Raw genomic sequence first — 7,722 nt, 5'->3', positions numbered from 1 at the left:
TGTGTGTGTGTGTTTCTGTGAAATTTCATCACCTGTATAGATTTGTCTATCACTGTAATCCAGATACAAAACTACTCCATTGCCACCAAGAGAGTGCCTCTCTCCATCCCTAACCTCAGATACCCACTGATCTTTATCTCTATAATTTTGTCATTTTGAGAATGTCATTGTGCAGCACATGTCATGCAGCATGTCATCTTTTAAACTTAGGCGATGCCTTTGAGATCTACCCAGATTGTGGCATGTGTCCATTTTTATCGATGAGTAAGTAGTATTCCACTGGGGGAGGTACCACTCACCCACTGAAAGACACTTGGGTCATTGTCGTATTCTGGCTATTACAAATGAAGTTTGTTTGAACATTCCTGTGCAGATTTGTGGATGAACATGTTTCCACTTCTCTGGCATAAAATGCCCAGGCGTGTAATTTTCTAAGAAACCGCTCAGCTGCCTTCCAGAACACCTTGCCATTTCATAGCCCCACCAGCACCAGGTAAGAGCTCCAGTTTCTCCACATCCCCTCCAGCATGTGGTCTACTCAGTATTTGTTTTCTAGCTGTTCTGAAAGATGTGCTGTGGCATGCCATCTGGTTTTAGCATGCATTTCCTGGTTGGCTAATGAAGGTGAACATATTTTCTTGGGTTTATTTCCAATTTTTATATCCTCCTTGAAAATGTTGGTTGAAGTTTTGTGCCTTTTTTTTTTTTTTTTTTTTTTTGGAGGGGCACTAGGGATTGAACTCAGAGTTCTCTACCACTGAGCTACATTCCCAGCCCTTTGTTTATTTTATTTTGAGACAGAGTTGCACTAAGTTGCTCAGGGCCTCACTAAATTACTGAAGCTTGAAAGGAAAGTGACCACAACACTCAGAGCGACCAAGAGATCTTTATTGCAGCAGTGCAACAGAGGAGAAAAGAGAGAAAGAGAAGGAGGGGGGGGGAGAGAGAGAGAGAGAGAGAGAGAGAGAGAGAGAGAGAGAGAGAGAGAGAAAGCACGCGCAAGAGAGACAGAGCAAGAGAGAGAGCAAGAGAGAGAGGGGCCCGGCAGGAGGGAGTTTTTATAGTCCAAATCTAATGGGGTCTCTGGGTCTGCAAGCTACCTTGTTGGCACACAAGGGGGTTAAGTGTTCAGCCTTGAGTGTCAGGTTGAATGTTCAGCCTTGAGCAGGGGGACGAAGTGTTTAGCCTTGAGCGGGGGCTTGGGCGTTTGGGCTTGAAGCAAACAGATGATAAAGAACCAGACAGAGGATTTGAGTGTCCAGGTCATCCTGCAGCTAACTTTGTTTGGCATGCCCTGCAGACAACTTATTCAGCCTGTCCTGCACCTAACAAAGCAGACCTCCAACTTGAGACCCTCCTGCCTCAGCCTCCTGAGTCACTGGGATTACAAACTGTGCACCAATGCATCCATCTCCTTTATTTTTCTTTCTAAAAGAAAGATTAATTTTGGTTCATAATTGCTTGGCCGCGTTATTCTGGACCTGTCGTGCGGTAGAACATCAGGACAGGGAACACATGTGGAGCAAAGTGGCTCATCTCTTGGAGGCCAAAAAGCAAAGATCTGCCCATTTTCTGATTGGGTTGTTTATCTTCCTACTGTTGAGTTTGAAGAGGTCTTCTTATATTCTGGATACAAGCCCTTTGTCAGAAATGTGATTTACAAGTATTTTCTCTCTGTAGCTTAACAGCATCTTCACAAGATAAAAGTTTTTAATTTTGGTGAAGTCTGATTGCCATATCCACAGCCCAGTCGTCCAGCATCCAGTGTGGTGGAATAGTTTGCTGAGACACACACACACACACACACACAAAGAAAAGAAAGAAAGAAAGAAAGAAAAGCCCACACAGAGAGCCAGTGCACAAAGCATAAGATTTTATCCAGAAGTGCTTACAGGGAAGGTCCAGGGGCAATAGGCTGAACAGAGAGCACCCCATCCTTCACTGCCTTCTCCTCTCCATCATGGCGTTTTGTCCAGTGGCATCTGGCTGGACAAGTGACATGTATCCTTTCCACAGTGCCTTGTTACCTCTGAAAGAGGGTTTTCTATGTTCGGCTGCAGGAGCAGTGACAGCGGCATCAGCTGGCTTTACTTGTATGGCCAGCACCCCGCAGAGGAACTGTCCTGACACATGTGCAAGAAAGTAGCTTTCTACGATGACACTAGCTCTCCCTAGTCCCCAGTGTGCATGGGGGGAAGCCAGAGTCCTTCAGGATAGTCTGTATCTGGACATTCCACTCCAGGCTGGCTCTCATTGCTCCCTTTACTTGGCTAGGTTTTTGGGAACAGCAAGGGACGTGGTATTTACTGCCCTCCTTCTCTTTAAGGATGATACATCAATTTTTTTTTTAATTTTCTTTTATGAATTGTGACATTGGTATCAGATCTAAGAACTCATCAGTATTATTAAGACTTTCTTCTAAAAGTTTTATATTTTACTTTTAGATCAATGATCCATTTTGAGTCAATTTTGGTAGGAGAAGTTGTGGAATTTAACTCAAGCTTCAGATTTTTTTACCTATCAATGACTTCAATAATTACTCCAAGACCATATGCTTGGGTTGGGGTTATGGCTCGATGGTAGAGTGCTTCCCAAGCATGCATGAGTCACTGGATTTGATCCCCAACATCACATTTAAAAAAAAAAAAAACTAAATAAAGGTATAGTGTTCATCTATAACTAAAAAAAAAAAAAAAGACCATATGCTCAATGCTCATTTATTGGTGACTTTTCTCCACATGCCCATCTTCTCACTACCTAAATAGTAACACTAGACACATCTTATGCTTCTTGGTGTCTCCCACTGAATTTAGCTTTTATTCATTCAACAAATATATTTTTTTTAATTTTTAAAAATTTTGTTTTATTGTTGTCATTGTTGAGTTGCAGAAGTTATTTATATACTCTGAATATCACTCCCTTAGGCATATGGTTTGCAAATTGTTTATCCCATTCTACAAATTTTTTTCATTAAAAAAATATTAATTGGACATTTGTTATGTGCTAGGAATTATGCTAGGCACTTAGGATATGCATATTCTTATGAAGTTTATAACAGTAGAGCAGATGACAATAAGCAAGCAACAAATATCTAGTTGCCATTGTGATGAAGTGCTCTGAAAGAAATGAAAACCTTCAAAAATAAAGAATAATGGATGATTCCAAAACCAGATAAAGACACTTCAAAGAAAGAAAACTTCAGACCAATATCCCTAATGAATTTAGATGCAAAAATCCTCAATAAAATTCTGGCAAATCGGATACAAAAACATTTCAAAAAGATCGTGCACCATGACCAAGTGGGATTCATCCCTGGGATGCAAGGCTGGTTCAATATACGGAAATCAATAAATGTAATTCACCACATCAATAGACTTAAAGATAAGAACCATATGATCATCTCGATAGATGCTGAAAAAGCATTCGACAAAATACAGCATCCCTCTATGTTCAAAACTCTAGAAAAATTAGAGATAATAAGAAATTACCTCAAAATGGTAAAAGCTATATACGCTAAGCCTCAGGCCAGCATCATTCTAAATGGGAAAAAATTGAAGGTATTCCATTTAAAATCTGGAACAAGACAGGAATGCCTGGGCTGAGGATGTGGCTCAAGTGGTAGTGCACTTGCCTGGAATGTGTGCAGCCCGGGTTCGATCCTCAGCACCACATACAAACAAAAGATGTTGTGTCTGCCAAGAACTAAAAAATAAATATTAAGAAAAATTCTCTCTCTCTCTCTCTCAAAAAAAAAAAAAAAAAAAGACAGGAATGCCCTCTCTCACCACTTCTATTCAACATAGTTCTTGAAACACTTGCCGGAGCAATTAGACTTTATTTAAAGTCTAATTTAGCAATTAGAAAGAAATTAAAGGCATAAATATTGGAAAAGAAGAACTTAAATTAGCACTATTTCCCGATGACATGATCCTATACCTAGCAGACCCAAAAAATTCAATCAAGAAACTTCTAGAACTAGTAAATGAATTCAGCAAAGTGGAAGGATATAAAATCAATACCAATAAATCAAAGGCATTCCTGTATATCAGTGACAAATTCTCTGAAATGGAAATGAGGACAACTACTCCATTCACAATATCCTCAAAAAAAATTAAAATACCTGGGAATCAACTTAACAAAAGAGGTGAAAGAACTATACAATGAAAACTACAGAACCCTAAAGAGAGAAATAGAAGAAGACCTTAGAAGATGGAAGGATTTACCTTGCTCATGGATTGGTAGAATTAATATTATTAAGATGGCCATATTACCAAAAGCACTTTACAGATTCAATGCAATTCCCATCAAAATCCCAATGACATTCCTTGCAGAAATAGAAAAAGCAATCATGAAATTCATCTGGAAAAAACAAGAGACACAGAATGGCTAAAGTAAATCTAAGCAGGAAGAGTGAAATTGGTGGTATCGCGATTCCAGATTTTAAACTATACTATAGAGCAATAGTAACAAAACCAGTATGGTACTGGCACCAAAACAGGCCGGTAGACCAATGGCACAAAATAGAGGACACAGAGACAAATCCACAAAATTACAACTACCTTATATTAGACAAAGGTGCTAAAACCATGCAATGGAGGAAGGATAGCATCTTCAACAAATGGTGCTGGGAGAACTGGAAATCCGTATGCAACAAAATAAAACTGAATCCCTTTCTCTCACCATGCACAAAAGTCAACTCAAAATGGATCAAGGAGCTAGGAATCAGACCAGAGACTCTGCGTCTAATAGAAGATAAAGTTGGCCCTAATCTTCATCACGTGGGGGCAGGCCCCAAATTTCTTTTTTTTTTTTTTTTTTGGAGAGAGTGGGAGAGAGAGAGAGAGAGAGTGGGAGAGAGAGAGAGAGAGAGAGAGAGAGAGAGAGAGAGAGAGAGAGAGAGAATTTTTTAATATCTATTTTTTAGTTCTCGGCGGACACAACATCTTTGTTTGTATGTGGTGCTGAGGATCCAACCCGGGCCGCACGCACACCAGGCGAGTGTGCTACCACTTGAGCCACATCCCCAGCCCCCCCAAATTTCTTAATAAGATACCTATAGCACAAGAGTTAAAACCAAGAATCAACAAATTGGACGGATTCAAACTCAACAAGAGAAATAATATGCGAGGTGAATAGGGAGCCTACATCCTAGGAACAAATTTTTACCCCTCAAACATCAGATAGAGCTCTAATCTCTAGAGTATACAAAGAACTCAAAAAGTTAAACAACAAAAAAGCAAATAACCCAATCAACAAATGGGCCAAGGACTTGAACAGAAACTTCTCAGAAGAGGATATACAATCAATCAACAAATTCATGAAAAAATGCTCACCATCTCTAGCAATCAGAGAAATGCAAATTAAAACTACTCTAAGATACCATCTCACTCCAATAAGAATGTCAGCCATTATGAAGTCAAGCAACAATAAGTGCTGGCGAGGATGCGGGGGAAAAAGGTACACTCATACATTGCTAGTGGGACTGCAAATTGGCGCAGCCAATTTGGAAAGCATTATGGAGCTGGGAATGGAACCACCATTTAACCCAACTATTCCCCTTCTCGAACTATACTCAAAAGACCTAAAAAGAGCATTCTACAGGGACACAGCCACATCAATGTTTATAGCAGCACAATTCACAATAGCTAGCATGTGGAACCAACCTAGATGCCCTTCAATAGATGAATGGATTAAAAAAATGTGGCATTTATACACAATGGAATATTACTCAGAACTAAAAAATAACAAAATCATGGCATTTGCAGGCAAATGGATGGCATTAGAGAAGATTATGCTAAGTGAAGTTAGCCAATCCCCAAAAAACAAATGCCGAATGTCTTCTCTGATATAAGGGGGGGTGACTCAAAATGGGATAGGAGGAAGAGCATGAGAAGAAGACTACCACTAAGTAGGGAAGAGAGGTGGAAGGGAAAAAGAGGGAGGAGGGGAGTTGCATGGAATATGGAAGGAGAACCTCATTATTATACAGAATACATATATGATGTTGTAATGAGAAAAAGAAAAAAAAGTGTCTCACATTAGATTGGATAGAGAGAAAGGATGGGAGAGGAGGGGAGGAGTAGGAGGGATAGGAAGGCAGCAGAATAGAATAGACAATATGATTGATGTATGTACATTCCATGTATGTATTATATGTCAAAATACATTCTGCTGTCATGTATGACTAAAAAAATAAATAAATAAATAAAAGTCTAAAACAAAATACAAAACCACTACAGACAACACCTACAAAAAAAAAAGAAGAAGAAGAAGAAGAATGGAAAAGGAAATTGATGGACACGAGGTGCAGATGGACTTGGAGCCTAGGTTTAAACATGGTCATGTTTCTCCAGTATTATCTCAATGAGCAAAGAGATCGGGACGACACACTGAAGAAATTTGACCCTATGGGACAATAGACCTGCTCAGCCCATCCTGCGCGGTTCTCCCTGGATGTCGAATACTCCCGACACTGAATCGCCACCAAGAAACATTTCAAGGTGCTCATGACCCACCAACCGCGCCCTGTTCTCTGAGTGTCCCTTAAATTTCATGTCTTGTCTGTTGCTTGCTCCCTTTCAGAGAATTTGTAACCAAACATGTCAATCTGTGAGCCATGAAACCTTCTTATCACCCGTGCCCTTTGGAATCCAGTCTCCTCCTTGCTTTTGATCATGCTTGTATGAGGCCATCATAGTGACATCCTCTTTAAAGGGAACACGTTTTTCATATTTTGAATTATTGCCACGTTATTAAAGATAAAATGATTTGGAAAAAAAAAAAGAGTAACAGAGTTGGGCGCAGTGGCACATGCCTATAATCCTAGCGGCTCAGGAGGCTGAGGCAGGAGGATCTCAAATTCAAAGTCAGCCTCAGCAAAAGAGAAACGCTAAGCAACTCAGTGAGACCCTGTCTCTAAATAAAATACAAAATAGGGCTGGGGATGTGGCTCAGTGGTTAAGCGCCCCTGGGTGCAATTCAAAAAAGAATAATGGCAGTCGGGCATGGTGGAGCATGCAGGTAATCCGGCGACTCAGGAGGTTGAGACAAGAGGAAGTTCAAGGCCAGTCTTGGCAACTTAGTGAGACCCCATCAGAAAATAAAATTTAAAAAGGGTTAGGGATGTAGATCAGTGGTAAAGTGCCTCTGAGTTCAATTCCCAGTTCAATATTGAAGAAGGGAAAAAAAAAAAAGAAAGAAAAGGAACAATAGAGAGTCTTATGCAGTGGCACTCGCCTGTATCCAGCTACTCAGGAGACTGAGGCAGAAGAAGCAAATTCAAGACCATCCTGGGCAACATAGTGTCAATAATAATATATATGTCAATAATAATAATAATAATAATAGGTGGAAGTCTCATTAAATGGAAGTCACTGTTTTCATTTTCCTCTATCAAATTTACCCACCAAAATGGTTAGGGGGCTGCTTTCAGAAGAAGGTAACAGTTAAGCTGAGACCTTACGATTTGTAATATTGTGAAAGTGATAAAAACAAGAGAGGTGGAGAAAAGCCTGAACTCTTTACTGGTTTGACCATCTATCCATCTCTATATCCTCCAAATCTCACAACTGGGAAAGGCATGTGGAAATATTATCCACCATCATTAAACTGAATGCAGTACTCAATTCTTATTTCCTGACACAAAAGCATCCACCACATAGTGTTCAGTGAAAAATGAATTTCAGAAAATGGGCTGGGGATGTGGCTCAAGCATGCCCGGGT

The 7,722-nt window shown here is 40.0% G+C and overlaps 1 pseudogene; it reads left to right on the top strand.

The window, feature by feature from the left end:
• Window positions 1-6,341: 6,341 nt before the first annotated feature.
• LOC143399467 (H/ACA ribonucleoprotein complex subunit 3 pseudogene) lies at window positions 6,342-6,536 on the top strand (annotated as a pseudogene).
• The last annotated feature ends 1,186 nt before the right edge of the window (window positions 6,537-7,722 follow it).

The sequence above is a fragment of the Callospermophilus lateralis genome, chromosome 5 (assembly GCF_048772815.1).
Source record: "Callospermophilus lateralis isolate mCalLat2 chromosome 5, mCalLat2.hap1, whole genome shotgun sequence".
NCBI lineage: Eukaryota > Metazoa > Chordata > Mammalia > Rodentia > Sciuridae > Callospermophilus > Callospermophilus lateralis.
Note: the sequence above shows the minus strand (reverse complement) of the source record. Positions and strands in the feature narration are given on the sequence as shown.